Source organism: Ascidia mentula, chromosome 1, assembly GCF_947561715.1.
Source record: "Ascidia mentula chromosome 1, kaAscMent1.1, whole genome shotgun sequence".
Classification (NCBI taxonomy): domain Eukaryota; kingdom Metazoa; phylum Chordata; class Ascidiacea; order Phlebobranchia; family Ascidiidae; genus Ascidia; species Ascidia mentula.
In genome coordinates, this window is record NC_138566.1 from 25,000,682 (window position 1) to 25,019,981 (window position 19,300).

General features: G+C 38.8%; 1 protein-coding gene and 1 pseudogene across 23 annotated transcripts in view; one reads left to right on the forward strand and one right to left on the reverse strand.

The window, feature by feature from the left end:
• Positions 1-19,300, reverse strand: part of LOC145916271 (uncharacterized) — a 59,863-nt gene that overhangs the window by 16,440 nt on the left and 24,123 nt on the right. The gene's annotated exons all lie outside the window — the stretch shown is intronic.
• Positions 683-18,744, forward strand: LOC145916499 (2-(3-amino-3-carboxypropyl)histidine synthase subunit 2-like; annotated as a pseudogene). The gene is made up of 11 exons (XR_014404719.1): positions 683-856; positions 13,395-13,525; positions 13,870-14,090; positions 14,372-14,561; positions 14,739-14,929; positions 15,141-15,339; positions 15,941-16,100; positions 16,155-16,322; positions 16,957-17,148; positions 17,298-17,458; positions 17,971-18,744. The product of XR_014404719.1 is annotated as a 2-(3-amino-3-carboxypropyl)histidine synthase subunit 2-like (transcript).

Here is a 19,300-nt window from a genome sequence, read left to right on the forward strand (position 1 = left end):
TTATTCATGTCCGAGTTTAAACGAAAGTTCACACAGACCCACATTAACAATAATGTATAGAACTCTGGGTTTGAGTGAACAAAAAACTTGCTGTACCCGCTTTCAAGGGCATTTTCTGTTCCTGCGCAGCTTCGGCCTTCATGAACGAATACACCCACTGAACCATAACTTGCAACCTATAGCAACTTGCCCTTCTGGAATCTTTTTTTATGTTTATGTGGGTGGAATGCAGTTCTGACGTTTGTCGCGATTGCATCATCAATATTAGTTGTTGGTCAAAATAACAAAACGCTTCTCCGCTATTAAATGGAGATGCAAATGCAAACATTATTGCAGCTTTTAGTTTATTGTTACTTTGCGCAATAACATGCGATGTAAATCATCAATAAATATTAGGAATAAATGCGCACTGACAAAACCATCCTGGTAGCTAGATCTGGGTTAACACGATACAGATATATTTGCGACTTGTGACTGTGCAAATACAACACGGGCCTAGGTATTTGATGCAACTTTTATTTGCAACATCATTGTTTACAACATTGGTGTTGTTAGGTTTAATAAAAAGAAGATAAAAAGAACAGAAATGTTTGCTAAGCAAAGTTTTAATGATTGCATTTTTATCTAAGCAATAACTATTTTTAATTCAAAATAGGGAAAGTACCCTTACAAAAATTTCAGAATGGTCTCAAACTTCGCAACGATAGTGCACAAAAAAAAGTGGAAAATGACTTCGGCTTTTAGTTCAAACGACGTTGAAGTACTTTCCCGTGGTGTAGAAGTAGATGAAGCCGCACCACTTGCAACGTCTTTGTGGGAAATGTATGAGATTTCACGCTGCGCAAAATATATCAAGGTTTGATTGTTAAACTGCAACTTGTGGAACGCACTGGCGCATAAACCATAAAGTATTGTCTCCGAGCAACTACTGAAATTGAAAATTTTGTCACACAGAGAGTTCATCTTAATTAAAATACAGGGTCTAGTGTACTATTGTACGTACCTATCTTCTAAAAATCGGGGAACCCCCAAATTACGTCACAATGAAGGTGGGGTCAAGTTATGACGTCACACCAAAAATTACGTCACTGTGACGTCACTAACCGAAGATATGCAACGACGAAGTTTCTCGCCCACACACACATACGCGGTTCTCCTGCAGGCACATGAAGGTCGGCAAAAGGCACAACAGCAACGAAGAAATACATTTTTACGCTTCATTGATTACATAATGAAACAAACCTGTGAGAAACTTGAAATTGGGTACGATCAACCACAAGGGTGCGTAAACCAACATATGAAAAAATGAAAGTCGTGGTTAAGGCGCTTTAGCGCCGTTGGCGGTAAACAAGTCCCAAAGTATACATCCATACGTACCAATAAAGGAGACGTCACACAAACTTTAAATTTGGTACAGACAACCACAAGGGTGACTACACCAACATACTAAAAAGTTAACTCGATACCACTTTATTGACCCTTTGTTTATTGACGACAAATATTTGTTTGTGACGTAACAATTACATTTAAAGTCGATTTTAATCCGTTCTCGAATATTATAAACAAGAGTCCCTCCTTGACAATCGAGCCCATTCTCAACACAATCCAACAAGTATTTCTCTCAAAAATCATCAAAACTTTAACCGACGTTAACACGCTTTAGCGACGTTGGCGGTAATAAGGTTCCATAGTGTACAATTCTACGTAACAATGAAAAAGACGTTGTATAAACTTGAAATTAAGCACAAACAACCAGAAGGGTTTCCACACCAACATACTAAAAAATTAACCCGATACCACTTTATTAACCTTCTCTAAATGAACGATAAACTTTTATTTGTGACGTAACAATTACATTTTAGGTCTATTTTATTCGGTTGTTGTATATTATAAATAAGAGCTCCTCCTTGACAATCGAGCTCATTTTCAACGAAATCCAACCAGTATTTCCTTCAGAAATCATCAAAACGTCAACCGAAGTCGACGCGCTTTGGCGACGTTGGCGGTAATAAGGTTCCATAGTGTACAATTGTACGTAACCATGAAGGAGACATTGTACAAACTTGAAATTTGGTACAGACAACCACAAGGGAGTCTACACCGACATACTAAAAAATAAACCGAATACCACCTAATTAACCCTTTCTTAATCGACAACAAACTATTGTTTATGACGTAACAATTACATTTTAAGTCTATTTTAATCGATTGTCAAATATTTTAAAAACGAGCCCCTCCTTGACAATCGAGCCCATTCTCAACAAAAACCAACAAGTATTTCTCTCAAAAATCATCTAAACGTCAACCGAAGTCGACGAGCATTAGCGCCGTTGGCGGTAATAAGGTTCCATAGTGTACAATTGTACGTAACCATGAAGGAGACGTCGTACAAACTTGAAATTTGGCATAAACAACCACAAGGGATCCTACACCAACATACTAAAAAATTAATCCGATACCACTTTATTAACCATCTCTAAATCAACAATAAACTTTCATTTGTGACGTAACAATTACATTTTAGGTCTATTTTATTCGGTTGTTGTATATTATAAATAAGAGCCCCTTCTTGACAATCGAGCCCATTCTAAAGAAAAACCAACCAGTATTTTTCTCAAAAATCATCTAAACGTCAACCGAAGTCGACGCGCTTTGGCGCCGTTGGCGGCAAAAAGATCCCATAGTGTACAATTGTACGTAACCATGAAGGAGACATCGTACAAACTTGAAATTTGGTACAGACAACCACAAGGGTGTCTACACCAACATAGTAAAATCTTAATCCGATACCACTTTATTAACCCTCTCTTAATCGACGACAAACTAGTGTTTATGACGTAACAAACATATTTTAGGTCTATTTTAATCGGTTGTCGAATATGTAAAAGAAGAGCCCCTTCTTGACAATCGAGCCCATTCTCAACAAAAACCAACAAGTATTTGTTTCAAAAATCATTAAATTGTCAACCGACGTTAACACGCTTCAGCGACGTTTACGGTAATAAGGTTCCATAGTGTACAATTCTACGTACCCATGAAGGAGACATTGTAAAAAACTTGAAATTTGGTACAAACAGCCACAAATGTGTCTATACTAACATACTAAAAAATTAACCCGACACCGTTTTATTAACCTTCTCTAAATCAACAATAAACTTTCATTTGTGACGTAACAATTACATTTTAGGTCTATTTTATTCGGTTGTTGTATATTATAAATAAGAGCCCCTTCTTGACAATCGAGCCTATTCTAAAGAAAAACCAACCAGTATTTTTCTCAAAAATCATCTAAACGTCAACCGAAGTCGACGCGCTTTGGCGCCGTTGGCGGCAAAAAGATCCCATAGTGTACAATTGTACGTAACCATGAAGGAGACATCGTACAAACTTGAAATTTGGTACAGACAACCACAAGGGTGTCCACACCAATATAGTAAAATCTTAACCCGATACCACTTTATTAACCCTCTCTTAATCGACGACAAACTAGTGTTTTTGACGTAACAATTACATTTTAAATCGATTTTAATCCGTCCTTAAATTTTATCAAGAAGAGCCCCTCCTTCACAATCGAGAGTACTTTTAATAAAATCCAACGAGTATATCTTTCAAAAATCATTAAAACGTCAACCGACGTTAACACGATTTAGCGACGTTTACGGTAATAAGGTTCCCATAGTGTGGAATTGTACGTAACCATGAAGGAACAACCACAAGGGTGTCTACACCAACATAGTAAAATCTTAACCCGATACCACTTTATTAACCCTCTCTTAATCGACGACAAACTAGTGTTTTTGACGTAACAATTACATTTTAAATCGATTTTAATCCGTCCTTAAATTTTATCAAGAAGAGCCCCTCCTTCACAATCGAGAGTACTTTTAATAAAATCCAACGAGTATATCTTTCAAAAATCATTAAAACGTCAACCGACGTTAACACGATTTAGCGACGTTTACGGTAATAAGGTTCCCATAGTGTGGAATTGTACGTAACCATGAAGGAACAACCACAAGGGTGTCTACACCAACATAGTAAGATCTTAACCCGATACCACTTTATTAACCCTCTCTTAATGGACGACAAACTTTTGTTTGTGATGTAACAATTGCATGTACTCCTCTTCTGGCATAAAATAACGTACTGTATTTCTTCGGCGTTTCGTCTGCCATGCGGCGAGACTTCATCAGGTATAATGCAAAAAGTGAACTGCACTAAAACACGCAGGGACACAAAAGAAAAAAGGACACCTTGACACCGCTTGTCAAATCACGTGCTAGAGGCAAAAACGCCAAACATTGCAGGAGACACAACAGTTACAACAAATTATTATAAACTGTCGGAAAGAAAGCACATTGTTCTTTGTCGTTGACGCACCCACTATTTTTGTGGATGTGAAGCAACTCAAGAAACAGCCGCTTGGAGTGGTCCAACTCCTTCTCCAGAACTTGGGCTTTATCGAAGACAACTTCGTGTCGCAATGTCACCGCACGCTTGGACAACGCAGTCTTGCTGGCATCTTTCGATGCGACATCAACAATTACAGTTTACAACTGTTTTGATCGACTCCTAATTATTATCAAGAAAAACTCCTCTTTGACAATCGAACCTATTTCCGCACTGTAATATTTTTATGTTATTTGAGATTTTCCAACTGCACCCTTGAGGTAATCTCCATGCAGTCGTTAGGGTTTTTTGCAGCAGGACCCTTCGCCATTAGCCATATTTTACCTGCACGAGAGTTAGGTTTTTTGCAGCAGGCCCCTTCGCAATTAGCCATATTTTACCTGCACGAGAGTTAGGTTTTTTGCAGCAGGCCCCTTCGCAATTAGCCCTATTCTACCTGCGCACATGCGTCTTCCGCAACGGGAACGCCAGTCTATCTGAAAAACTACATTCGTATAAACTGTTAAAATGTACCACATTAATCACACTTACATTTACACTTGATATTTTGGATTAGTGCTGATGGCCAGCACCAAATCATGGAAATAGTGCGACTTCGGTCGCCTCTGACGCCACATGAATTCGTCCAGGTACGTCGGAATATAGTCCCGATGGACACCATTTTTTGGCGTAACTGGCGTTTAGCCGCCGACCACAGGCTTTCTATGGTGTTAGTGTGGACGCCTTGAAATTTTCAAGTCATTTGAAGGCAGATACAGCAAATGACAGCCGTGCATCATCTTTTTGCAGAGGGCACGACCAACGCGCCTTCCGCGCGCAAAATGCGCTACGATGGTAACTGTGTGTTTCAATATTTGAAAAACGACAAGACTTAAACAAAAACTGTTTTGACAGGTCATCTCCGTCTGCATTGTAGTTAACTTGTTGAAAATTTCAAGTCATTTGAAGGCAGATACAGCAAATGACAGCCGTGCATCATCTTTTTGCAGAGGGCACGACCAACGCGCCTTCCGCGCGCAAAATGCGCTACGATGGTAACTGTGTGTTTCAATATTTGAAAAACGACAAGACTTAAACAAAAACTGTTTTGACAGGTCATCTCCGTCTGCATTGTAGTTAACTTGTTGAAAATTTCAAGTCATTTGAAGGCAGATACAGCAAATGACAGCCGTGCATCATCTTTTTGCAGAGGGCACGACCAACGCGCCTTCCGCGCGCAAAATGCGCTACGATGGTAACTGTGTGTTTCAATATTTGAAAAACGACAAGACTTAAACAAAAACTGTTTTGACAGGTCATCTCCGTCTGCATTGTAGTTAACTTGTTGAAAATTTCAAGTCATTTGAAGGCAGATACAGCAAATGACAGCCGTGCATCATCTTTTTGCAGAGGGCACGACCAACGCGCCTTCCGCGCGCAAAATGCGCTACGATGGTAACTGTGTGTTTCAATATTTGAAAAACGACAAGACTTAAACAAAAACTGTTTTGACAGGTCATCTCCGTCTGCATTGTAGTTAACTTGTTGAAAATTTCAAGTCATTTGAAGGCAGATACAGCAAATGACAGCCGTGCATCATCTTTTTGCAGAGGGCACGACCAACGCGCCTTCCGCGCGCAAAATGCGCTACGATGGTAACTGTGTGTTTCAATATTTGAAAAACGACAAGACTTAAACAAAAACTGTTTTGACAGGTCATCTCCGTCTGCATTGTAGTTAACTTGTTGAAAATTTCAAGTCATTTGAAGGCAGATACAGCAAATGACAGCCGTGCATCATCTTTTTGCAGAGGGCACGACCAACGCGCCTTCCGCGCGCAAAATGCGCTACGATGGTAACTGTGTGTTTCAATATTTGAAAAACGACAAGACTTAAACAAAAACTGTTTTGACAGGTCATCTCCGTCTGCATTGTAGTTAACTTGTTGAAAATTTCAAGTCATTTGAAGGCAGATACAGCAAATGACAGCCGTGCATCATCTTTTTGCAGAGGGCACGACCAACGCGCCTTCCGCGCGCAAAATGCGCTACGATGGTAACTGTGTGTTTCAATATTTGAAAAACGACAAGACTTAAACAAAAACTGTTTTGACAGGTCATCTCCGTCTGCATTGTAGTTAACTTGTTGAAAATTTCAAGTCATTTGAAGGCAGATACAGCAAATGACAGCCGTGCATCATCTTTTTGCAGAGGGCACGACCAACGCGCCTTCCGCGCGCAAAATGCGCTACGATGGTAACTGTGTGTTTCAATATTTGAAAAACGACAAGACTTAAACAAAAACTGTTTTGACAGGTCATCTCCGTCTGCATTGTAGTTAACTTGTTGAAAATTTCAAGTCATTTGAAGGCAGATACAGCAAATGACAGCCGTGCATCATCTTTTTGCAGAGGGCACGACCAACGCGCCTTCCGCGCGCAAAATGCGCTACGATGGTAACTGTGTGTTTCAATATTTGAAAAACGACAAGACTTAAACAAAAACTGTTTTGACAGGTCATCTCCGTCTGCATTGTAGTTAACTTGTTGAAAATTTCAAGTCATTTGAAGGCAGATACAGCAAATAATATTTAAACATTGTTCATTGCAACGGATTCCTGGGTGTATCAAGCCAGTTTTTGGTAAACTGCCTGTAAACTTATACATATCAGTATTTACTGCGTTATGAAAATGCCACAGCATGGCTTTTTACCTTACCTTATTTGGCCAAACCATAAGTTGAAACTATTACCTTGTTTGGTAATATCAACTTCATTATAAGGACGTTGATAATGGCCTTTGTTTCGCAATATCCCCTACACTTTTTCTCATTCTTTCAATGAAATAGCGAGCAATCTGCCATGTGGTTTTTATTGCAAATTCAACATGAATTCGTTGGTAGGCATAAATGCTCGGCAACTATCGCTCTGCGGAGCTTTGCTTTATGTGGAGGATGCGATTAAATTTGCGCGGCAGTACAGGCTGTTGGCCAACAGTCACTCTTGTGTCTGTGGTACGCTGATGATGGAACAACGCCTACGGGCAAGCAAAGATGGGATAATATGGAGATGCCCGGACCAAGTAAGGGTTAGGGTTGATTTGCATTTCCCGTTGTCTTCTCCAAATTTAGGAAATGCCCAGAAGAAGTTGCGTTAACATACACTTCCTATAGTTGCCTTCATGCTTGCAGGAATGTCGAAAACGAGTCTCCGTTCGGACAGGATCGTTCTTCGAAGGAAGCAACCTGTCCATGGTTCAACTGCTTACAATTCTGTACTATTGGGCTGAGGGACGGAGTCAGGAGGCGATCGAGAAAGAGGCAGAAATCTCTAACAAAATTTCTGTTGATTGGTGTGGATTTCTCCGAGAGGTGATGGTTTTACCATTTAAATAGGTTGTTTAATACTTATTTACAAGGTTTACACTGGCATCATGCAGATATGCACAGAGGACCTTCTGCGGAATCCATGCATCATTGGAGGCCCAGGACATGTCGTCAGCATCGACGAGTCCTTGGTTGCTAAGAGAAAGCCTTGCGCGAACGCCCAGGCTCGCCCGATTCCGCAGCAGTGGGTTTTCGGTGGCATTGATGTGGAAACCAAGTACTTTTTTAAAAGCGTGTTAATTGCATTTTGCACAGAACTATTTTGACAGGGACTGTTTTATGGAATTGGTTCCTTCGAGGGACCAAGTAACCTTGGAGGCAGTTATACGCCGACACATTTTGCCCGGCACAGAAATTTGGTCCGACGAGTGGCGGGCCTATAACAATTTAGGAAGTAACTTCACTTAAGTGACCAGTAGATGTAGTTTTTTTAAACGTGTGTTTTTGCATTTGTAGACATCGGATATACTCACAGAACAGTGAATCACTCTGTGCAGTATGTTACGTCACAAGGCGTCCACACTAACACCATAGAAAGCCTGTGGTCGGCGGCTAAACGCCAGTTACTCCAAAAAAATGGTGTCCATCGGGACTATATTCCGACGTACCTGGACGAATTCATGTGGCGTCAGAGGCGACCGAAGTCGCACTATTTCCATGATTTGGTGCTGGCCATCAGCACTAATCCAAAATATCAAGTGTAAATGTAAGTGTGATTAATGTGGTACATTTTAACAGTTTATACGAATGTAGTTTTTCAGATAGACTGGCGTTCCCGTTGCGGAAGACGCATGTGCGCAGGTAGAATAGGGCTAATTGCGAAGGGGCCTGCTGCAAAAAACCTAACTCTCGTGCAGGTAAAATATGGCTAATTGCGAAGGGGCCTGCTGCAAAAAACCTAACTCTCGTGCAGGTAAAATATGGCTAATGGCGAAGGGTCCTGCTGCAAAAAACCCTAACGACTGCATGGAGATTACCTCAAGGGTGCAGTTGGAAAATCTCAAATAACATAAAAATATTACAGTGCGGAAATAGGTTCGATTGTCAAAGAGGAGTTTTTCTTGATAATAATTAGGAGTCGATCAAAACAGTTGTAAACTGTAATTGTTGATGTCGCATCGAAAGATGCCAGCAAGACTGCGTTGTCCAAGCGTGCGGTGACATTGCGACACGAAGTTGTCTTCGATAAAGCCCAAGTTCTGGAGAAGGAGTTGGACCACTCCAAGCGGCTGTTTCTTGAGTTGCTTCACATCCACAAAAATAGTGGGTGCGTCAACGACAAAGAACAATGTGCTTTCTTTCCGACAGTTTATAATAATTTGTTGTAACTGTTGTGTCTCCTGCAATGTTTGGCGTTTTTGCCTCTAGCACGTGATTTGACAAGCGGTGTCAAGGTGTCCTTTTTTCTTTTGTGTCCCTGCGTGTTTTAGTGCAGTTCACTTTTTGCATTATACCTGATGAAGTCTCGCCGCATGGCAGACGAAACGCCGAAGAAATACAGTACGTTATTTTATGCCAGAAGAGGAGTACATGCAATTGTTACATCACAAACAAAAGTTTGTCGTCCATTAAGAGAGGGTTAATAAAGTGGTATCGGGTTAAGATCTTACTATGTTGGTGTAGACACCCTTGTGGTTGTTCCTTCATGGTTACGTACAATTCCACACTATGGGAACCTTATTACCGTAAACGTCGCTAAATCGTGTTAACGTCGGTTGACGTTTTAATGATTTTTGAAAGATATACTCGTTGGATTTTATTAAAAGTACTCTCGATTGTGAAGGAGGGGCTCTTCTTGATAAAATTTAAGGACGGATTAAAATCGATTTAAAATGTAATTGTTACGTCAAAAACACTAGTTTGTCGTCGATTAAGAGAGGGTTAATAAAGTGGTATCGGGTTAAGATTTTACTATATTGGTGTGGACACCCTTGTGGTTGTCTGTACCAAATTTCAAGTTTGTACGATGTCTCCTTCATGGTTACGTACAATTGTACACTATGGGATCTTTTTGCCGCCAACGGCGCCAAAGCGCGTCGACTTCGGTTGACGTTTAGATGATTTTTGAGAAAAATACTGGTTGGTTTTTCTTTAGAATAGGCTCGATTGTCAAGAAGGGGCTCTTATTTATAATATACAACAACCGAATAAAATAGACCTAAAATGTAATTGTTACGTCACAAATGAAAGTTTATTGTTGATTTAGAGAAGGTTAATAAAACGGTGTCGGGTTAATTTTTTAGTATGTTAGTATAGACACATTTGTGGCTGTTTGTACCAAATTTCAAGTTTTTTACAATGTCTCCTTCATGGGTACGTAGAATTGTACACTATGGAACCTTATTACCGTAAACGTCGCTGAAGCGTGTTAACGTCGGTTGACAATTTAATGATTTTTGAAACAAATACTTGTTGGTTTTTGTTGAGAATGGGCTCGATTGTCAAGAAGGGGCTCTTCTTTTACATATTCGACAACCGATTAAAATAGACCTAAAATATGTTTGTTACGTCATAAACACTAGTTTGTCGTCGATTAAGAGAGGGTTAATAAAGTGGTATCGGATTAAGATTTTACTATGTTGGTGTAGACACCCTTGTGGTTGTCTGTACCAAATTTCAAGTTTGTACGATGTCTCCTTCATGGTTACGTACAATTGTACACTATGGGATCTTTTTGCCGCCAACGGCGCCAAAGCGCGTCGACTTCGGTTGACGTTTAGATGATTTTTGAGAAAAATACTGGTTGGTTTTTCTTTAGAATGGGCTCGATTGTCAAGAAGGGGCTCTTATTTATAATATACAACAACCGAATAAAATAGACCTAAAATGTAATTGTTACGTCACAAATGAAAGTTTATTGTTGATTTAGAGATGGTTAATAAAGTGGTATCGGATTAATTTTTTAGTATGTTGGTGTAGGATCCCTTGTGGTTGTTTATGCCAAATTTCAAGTTTGTACGACGTCTCCTTCATGGTTACGTACAATTGTACACTATGGAACCTTATTACCGCCAACGGCGCTAATGCTCGTCGACTTCGGTTGACGTTTAGATGATTTTTGAGAGAAATACTTGTTGGTTTTTGTTGAGAATGGGCTCGATTGTCAAGGAGGGGCTCGTTTTTAAAATATTTGACAATCGATTAAAATAGACTTAAAATGTAATTGTTACGTCATAAACAATAGTTTGTTGTCGATTAAGAAAGGGTTAATTAGGTGGTATCCGGTTTATTTTTTAGTATGTCGGTGTAGACTCCCTTGTGGTTGTCTGTACCAAATTTCAAGTTTGTACAATGTCTCCTTCATGGTTACGTACAATTGTACACTATGGAACCTTATTACCGCCAACGTCGCCAAAGCGCGTCGACTTCGGTTGACGTTTTGATAATTTCTGAAGGAAATACTGGTTGGATTTCGTTGAAAATGAGCTCGATTGTCAAGGAGGAGCTCTTCTTTATAATATATAACAACCGAATAAAATAGACCTAAAATGTAATTGTTACGTCACAAATAAAAGTTTATCGTTCATTTAGAGAGGGTTAATAAAGTGGTATCGGGTTAATTTTTTAGTATGTTGGTGTAGAAACCCTTCTGGTTGTTTGTGCTTAATTTCAAGTTTATACAACGTCTTTTTCATGGGTACGTAGAATTGTACACTATGGAACCTTATTACCGTAAACGTCGCTGAAGCGTGTTAACGTCGGTTGACGATTTAATGATTTTTGAAACAAATACTGGTTGGATTCCGTTGAGAATGGGCTCGATTGTCAAGAAGGGGCTCTTCTTTTACATATTCGACAACCGATTAAAATAGACCTAAAATATGTTTGTTACGTCATAAACACTATTTTGTCGTCGATTAAGAGAGGGTTAATAAGGTGGTATCGGGTTAAGATTTTACTATATTGGTGTAGACACCCTTGTGGTTGTCTGTACCAAATTTCAAGTTTGTACGATGTCTCCTTCATGGTTACGTACAATTGTACACTATGGAACCTTATTACCGCCAACGGCGCCAAAGCGCGTCGACTTTGGTTGACGTTTTGATGATTTCTGAAGGAAAACTGGTTGGATTTCGTTGAAAATGAGCTCGATTGTCAAGGAGGAGCTCTTATTTATAATATACAACAACCGAATAAAATAGACCTAAAATGTAATTGTTACGTCACAAATAAAAGTTTATCGTTCATTTAGAGAAGGTTAATAAAGTGGTATCGGGTTAATTTTTTAGTATGTTGGTGTGGAAACCCTTCTGGTTGTTTGTGCTTAATTTCAAGTTTATACAACGTCTTTTTCATTGTTACGTAGAATTGTACACTATGGAACCTTATTACCGCCAACGTCGCTAAAGCGTGTTAACGTCGGTTAAAGTTTTGATGATTTTTGAGAGAAATACTTGTTGGATTGTGTTGAGAATGGGCTCGATTGTCAAGGAGGGACTCTTGTTTATAATATTCGAGAACGGATTAAAATCGACTTTAAATGTAATTGTTACGTCACAAACAAATATTTGTTGTCAATAAACAAAGGGTCAATAAAGTGGTATCGAGTTAACTTTTTAGTATGTTGGTGTAGTCACCCTTGTGGTTGTCTGTACCAAATTTAAAGTTTGTGTGACGTCTCCTTTATTGGTACGTATGGATGTATACTTTGGGACTTGTTTACCGCCAACGGCGCTAAAGCGCCTTAACCACGACTTTCATTTTTTCATATGTTGGTTTACGCACCCTTGTGGTTGATCGTACCCAATTTCAAGTTTCTCACAGGTTTGTTTCATTATGTAATCAATGAAGCGTAAAAATGTATTTCTTCGTTGCTGTTGTGCCTTTTGCCGACCTTCATGTGCCTGCAGGAGAACCGCGTATGTGTGTGTGGGCGAGAAACTTCGTCGTTGCATATCTTCGGTTAGTGACGTCACAGTGACGTAATTTTTGGTGTGACGTCATAACTTGACCCCACCTTCATTGTGACGTAATTTGGGGGTTCCCCGATTTTTAGAAGATAGGTACGTACAATAGTACACTAGACCCAAAATATACAGAAAGACATCACTATCCTTTATCCTAATCCAAACCCTGACCACCAACCCTAACTCACTGGATACCCAAACTTTCCCAACATGTGGTAGGTCTATTTAGAGGAACATTTTATTGCATTAAGGTGCTGTCTCATTAGGTACTGTCCAACAGCATGGAATTGGTGATTTAAAATAGCATGAGTATTATCACTCAAAAAGAAAAAACTTTTTGTCTTTTCTGGTGAAGGCCAGATTGGAATTTTTGTTTTTGCACGGAGGATTTTGTTTCAGCGAACGTTAATTGTGCAGACAATCGCAACGTTTTCCGTATGTTAATGTATTAGCTAATTAATATTGCACGGATTATCGGTAAATTTTCACTAAAGTGCACTGAGGATTTATCATGACATTTTTCCAGTCTGGTATAAAGGCACTGTTGAGATTTTTTGTTAAAAATTTTTCAACACTGACTTTTGGAAGTTTTCTCTCATCTAATCATATTTTAGTATTTTAATTCTTTTTTAGATTCGATCAAACCCTGTTATAATTAGCTGTAAATTCTTTTCATAATAACAATCTCTTACAACCTTATACACTTGTTTTGCAGGAAAGCAAGTCTTTGAAAGTTGCCCTTCAGTTTCCTGACTACATGTTAGGAGATGCTGCGAAAGTTGCCACACAACTACAAGATAATACAGATGCTGATGTTTACGTACTGGCTGATACTTCATATGGAAGGTAATAGGTTACATGCTAGGGATGTATTGACATTGCAAGTATTTTACTTTGTTATCATGTTTGAAACACTGTAATATTATGCACATTATTTCAACTATTTCACAAAAATATGATTTTTAAATTTATGCTTGCAAAAAATTGAACCACTTAAAATGAGACAAATGCTATGAAATCGAAGGGTAGTATTGTAATAAACTAACTGGAACATGTTAGAAATTAAAAGAAAATCACACAACTTCATGCTATGAGAACATGTCTTTTTGCAACACACCTATCAGTAGCATGTGAAAAGCAGTGGTCATAATGGTATGGTTTGTATATATAAATCAGCAATCTTTTTATAGTTATGATGTTGACGAAGTGGCAGCTCAGCATGTTAACAGTGACCTCATAATCCACTATGGCAAAGCTTCTGTGTTGGCCAACACAAAAACTCCAACCTTGTATGTATTTGGGAGAGGCAATCTTAATGTGGATCATGTGGCTGATGCATTTTCAAAGTGTTTTGTCGACAGAAATAAGAAAGTAATTTTACTTTCTGCTGTCTCCTATCTCAAGTCTTTAGGTGAGTTATGTACAATTTTGTATCCCTTTTGTTTTTAATGCTGGTAGTACCAAACAATTTGATATGCCATACAATTTATCATAATTTCAGTATTTTTTTATCTTCCTTAATGGATCTAGTATTTAATGAGAATAAAATGGACAAAAAGTAAACCACTAACATTTAGCTATTGTAGTTGCATTAATAATTATTTTAACTCTGTCACTATGTGGACTGTAACAGCCGTAATATTGATTGTACATTGCAAATTTGTCAATTGCTTTGCTTTGTTTTTGTTACAGAAGAATTGTTTGTCAAACTGAGCACAGAATACACCAATTTGTGCACAGCAAAGTTGAAGATTCCTCAACCACCAAAGTCCACCTCACCATCTGCCAAATTGATGAGGATTTTTGTACAAACTCCTGTCCTGATTGTACATGTGCTATCAAAAATCCCTCAAAGTCAACACAAGAAACAACTGACCAATCAGTAATGATTATTTAGTATCATCCTTTAGTTACAACTATACATCACCAATAAAAGAACAGCATTAAAGATGCAATATTAAAGGTGTACTTGAATAAAATAAAGCCTATTTTGTGCCAATGGCTTTCTGTTTGTTTACCATTAAATTTTTGGATTGAAATTTTTCTTTGTACTCCATAGGTCTTCGAGTTTCAGTCATTCAAAATCTCATTAAAGGAAGGTTTTGGTGTCGATGAATATTCACTCTTCTTTGTTGGAAGTGAAAAGAGTGAAATGTTGCGCAACTTCCAACTTCAACATCCAAACTGCCAGGGTTTTGTCTACAATCCCAATTCACTTGAATGCAACACGCTCTCCACCACAACAAACAAGTAAAGATATTTTATTAATGTTACAGATTTGGCTTGGCACTTTTTGTGTAATTTGATGTTTCCATAAATCCCTTTTAACATTAATCATCATTTTTTCATGACAGTTGCCACATATTTTTTGTCAGTTCTTGTGTAAAAGTAACATAATTAGTTGTTAGTATACATCTGTTATGTAGTCGTGGTTACCATAAAAATTTCCAATACATTCCAGGTTTTTGATGAAGCGTTATTTTATCGCCGAGAATATGAAAGATGCACAAACTGTTGGGATCCTTGTCGGTACGATGGGCATGGCTGGGTTTCGAGAGATCATCAAACACCTCAAAGAAATACTAAAGAAATCTGGCAAGAAAACGTACACCTTCGTTGTCGGAAAACTTAACCCACAAAAACTTGCCAACTTTCCTGAAGTGAGTAAGATATTTTGACATATCTTGTGCTGATATTTTGGTTTATTAGATCTTGTTTAAATCCATTGACATCCGGAGAGGGACAAGGGAAAAATTTACCTCTGAAAAAGTAATGCCTACTTATTGAGGTAGTGGTTTGAAAGCACCCAGAAAAAGTTGCCCAAGTTCAAACCATGAGTACATGAATGTAATTCATAAAGGCTTTTGTGGATGTAACTTGAACTGTAACCCCCAAAATAACAACACATAATAGGTCTTTTGAAACCAGGTTAAAAATCGTTGAATGCAGTACAAGCCACAATCAAACTTATTTATTGATAATCTAAACCTGTCACTTTCAAACATTTTGACCATCCCACACTAGAACCTGCTAATCATTGCTTATTGCTTACATGCTTTGCATTCTCAGTTAACTTAAAGGAAAACAGTGTGATAACACAGGGCAAACCAAGAGATTATTTTATTGTGTCTTAAACCTAAACCCACCTTACTGTTTTACCCCTCTACAACCATTGGGCATACCCCCCACTTTAAGAACCCCTACCAAAACCTTCGCTTGCTGACATGTAGCCGGTATATTTCTATAACCTGCTTGTTATAGATTGATATATTTGTGATGGTGGCATGTCCTGACGAAAGTATTGTTGACGCACGAGACTTCTTTAAACCGATAGCTACCCCGTATGAGGTTGAGGTCGCATGCAACGCTAACAGACAATGGGGAGAAACCTACGTCACCAATTTTACCGAACTACTACCTGGTAATTTTTGTTTGTTTATGCAAATAATCAGAGTAGATAATACAATTTAATTAGGTGGAAAACATTATTTTGAGTTCGCTCCGCACGAAGAATCTACCATGTCGCTAGTTTCCGGAAAATTAAGGTCGACTTCTGTGGAAATACCGGAAACCTCATCGGATGACCGACAAGTGGACACGATAAGGGAAAAGGCTCTTAGTGTATTCCATCCTTTTTCATCAGGTAAAACTTAGTGGTTAGATCAACTCGCAAATTTGTGTTGTCATCTGCTAAGCGACATTCGCGTAAAGTTTGCTTTTCAACAAACAACTCTTCCCCACTTGGTCTGCACAGTGCTCTGTTGCCATTTTGCTTCTAACAATAATAAATGCCAATGACATACTCGTAACGTACCGAAGTGACTTTAATCCAGCTTGGCTGCAATGTTCTTATGTCCTTTAATTGATATACGATAGCTGAGAACGCCAATTGAAGGCCTTCGCACTGCGGAAATCCTGCAATGGTGTGCGAGAGCATGCAACGCTTCTGCTCTAAAATCACCTGATGTGTTTGTTTTTAATATATTTCTAACGTCACAACCTGTATTGCATTCTACCCTGTTGTAGTCGAAATAACAGGCCATAACCTCTGAGTTCTAAACCCGCGCCTGTCACTCCTTTGTTGAATGTTATAGTTACAGATTTTGTCGAAAGACAGATTCATAAACAATATAGCCCATATGACTGCTTGGAATTTCATTAGAAAATACAGAGAAGTTATATGGGCCATTATATTTGTCTAAAATATTTTCTCACCTGCCCTAGTTTAAAAATTTGCAAACAATGGTTGCTATAATTAATATAATATATTTCCGCAGCACAATTTTACTCCGACCGAACTTGGCAGGGACTCGAACAAAAACTAGGCGAGACGCCGGTCGGTGACGCCAAAGAGGGTCGAAGCGGTCTGCCTACGACGTATACCCACGAACTGTGACGTCACCTTGCTTCTTGTTTATGGGGTTGTTTTGGATTGTTGAAGCATGATATCGCGGATTAACCTACGTCACGTATGACTTTTAAGTTTTGGCTTTTTTAAAATTTTGACAGGAGCTTACGTAGAAATATAAACTGCCATTTTTTTACCTTCCTTTACATGGATACGGTACAATAATGATTCTACTTGTCAATAGAAAAATAAGGTAAATCGTGTTTTCAGTGAGAAATCACAGGGCCATGTACAACTGTTTTCATCCAGACGCGAGGCTCGAAGAGTAGCGCACGACTGCTTGTCGCTAGGCACAATTACCCCCACTCGCAAGCTATCAAACGTCCAAAAAGACTTGTTTGCTGGACAGAATACCAGGGTTTGGGCTGTAGGTAAATTAAATATACGCAAATTATTTAACGTGCCGTATCAGTCTGATATGTCTACGAACTGAATTCTCTTGATTTGGCACTCTTTTAAGAAAACTGACTTTTGTATTCAAAAATGCACACTAGCTTGCTCGAGTTTCCCTCGCTTCATCAGGTGTAAATAAACACAATGCGATGCAACAAGCAAGCGCAAGATGGTCAAAAAAGGGCACTGCATGTGAAACGATAAGCTGCCGTTAGTTGGCGTCGTCGTGTTGCGGCATCGTTCCTGCGGCGTGCGGCTTCGTCGCGTTGATAATGACTCAAGAACCCCCAATTTCTGTTGAGACCATCTTTGATGGCGTTGAAGCGATTAATATGGCGTTGCTCGGCCGTTTTTTTTTTGAATACAAAAGTCAGTCTTCTTAAAAAAGTGCCAAATCAAGAAAATTTAGTTCGTAAATATACGCAGTGATTGCCTGCAAGTTCAACAGTAGACTACTGGCAGGTTTTAATGAGCGACTTATTTTTTTCAGACCGCAGATTGCATGCAGCACTCTATAAAGACTGCGTGTCAACAAAATGCATTGTGGGAGATTCGCGGTTACGGCCAAGCTGAAAGTCATATTTCACAAACAAATTCCTCTTTTCATGTAGCCCTAAATTCCTCGTGGACCGTTACAATGCCAATTCTGCCCATGCTAGAGACAAGTTTGATTTTTACTCCGGATCTGAGGACCTTGAATTATTTGCATATTATCCACATGTTTGTGTCATCATTGCTATATTTGTGTGTCATCCCAGCGCAACAATAAATTGGCGTAAATAATTGACAATTGTTCTCATGTAAAAACAAACTCAAGCTGTTCTTCACGCGAGAAGTTATAACCTGACAAGTTTCATTAAAATGTATGGAGTCGATTGTAGTTTATGCGTAGGAAATTTTGCTATTGGTTGTTCGCGTACGATTTCAGACCACAACGTAAGCAATTGGATACTACTATCTCCATCGCATTTGAGAATAAATGTTTGTTCCATGCAGACGTTTGAAACAAAACAATCTCCTCGTGCTTGTAAATGACGTACGTACAGTAGCTGACAACTACCCGGAAAGCATCTTCCGCCGTGGGGGTACTGTTGGCATTGACTTCATATCGTTAACTGGTTATTTATTGCGACATTAGTGACTGCAATTAACATGAATGCAATTCATTCTTAGTAGATTGCTTTTGGAGTTAATCATATTCACCCGTAAGTCTTGTTATTTTCTTTGTCGTTTTGATTTCGATTAAAAGGTTGCACAATCAGTACGTTTTTGTAACGATTTTGTAGCTACCAAGCTACAGCCGTTGAGTTCTGCAATATGTTCAATTGCGTGTGTGTGTTAAGCAAACCCTGTGTTAACATTGGGACTGGTAAGTGCCTGTTCATGCTATACCGTAAATTGCTTCTTCGGCTCTGGGCTGCCTGTGTTTGCAGTATAGTGCTTGGAACATTCAATATGATTACATTCTGTACTTATAGACGCAAACCTTGTAACGTAATAACTGTTTGGATTCACAAGGCTCAACAGAATACGCATATTTTAATCGGAAGGAACAACTGAGAATATTGTAGGTAGCAGGAAGCCGGGTATTTTGATCCGGGGAAATATTTGCCGTAAAAATTGAGTTCGCCTACAGCTTCCATCGTTGAAGTTTTAAGTTGCTCGGCAATTTTTTTCAAAAAGTTAATACGGCAGTGTTTTTTTTCACGTGATAGACGTCGGTGTATTATGAATAAATAGGACATTTTTTTTATTATTGCCATTGCAACTTACAAGTGAAAACATTTGCTTTTTCAGAAATGTAACTTGCCAAGGAATTT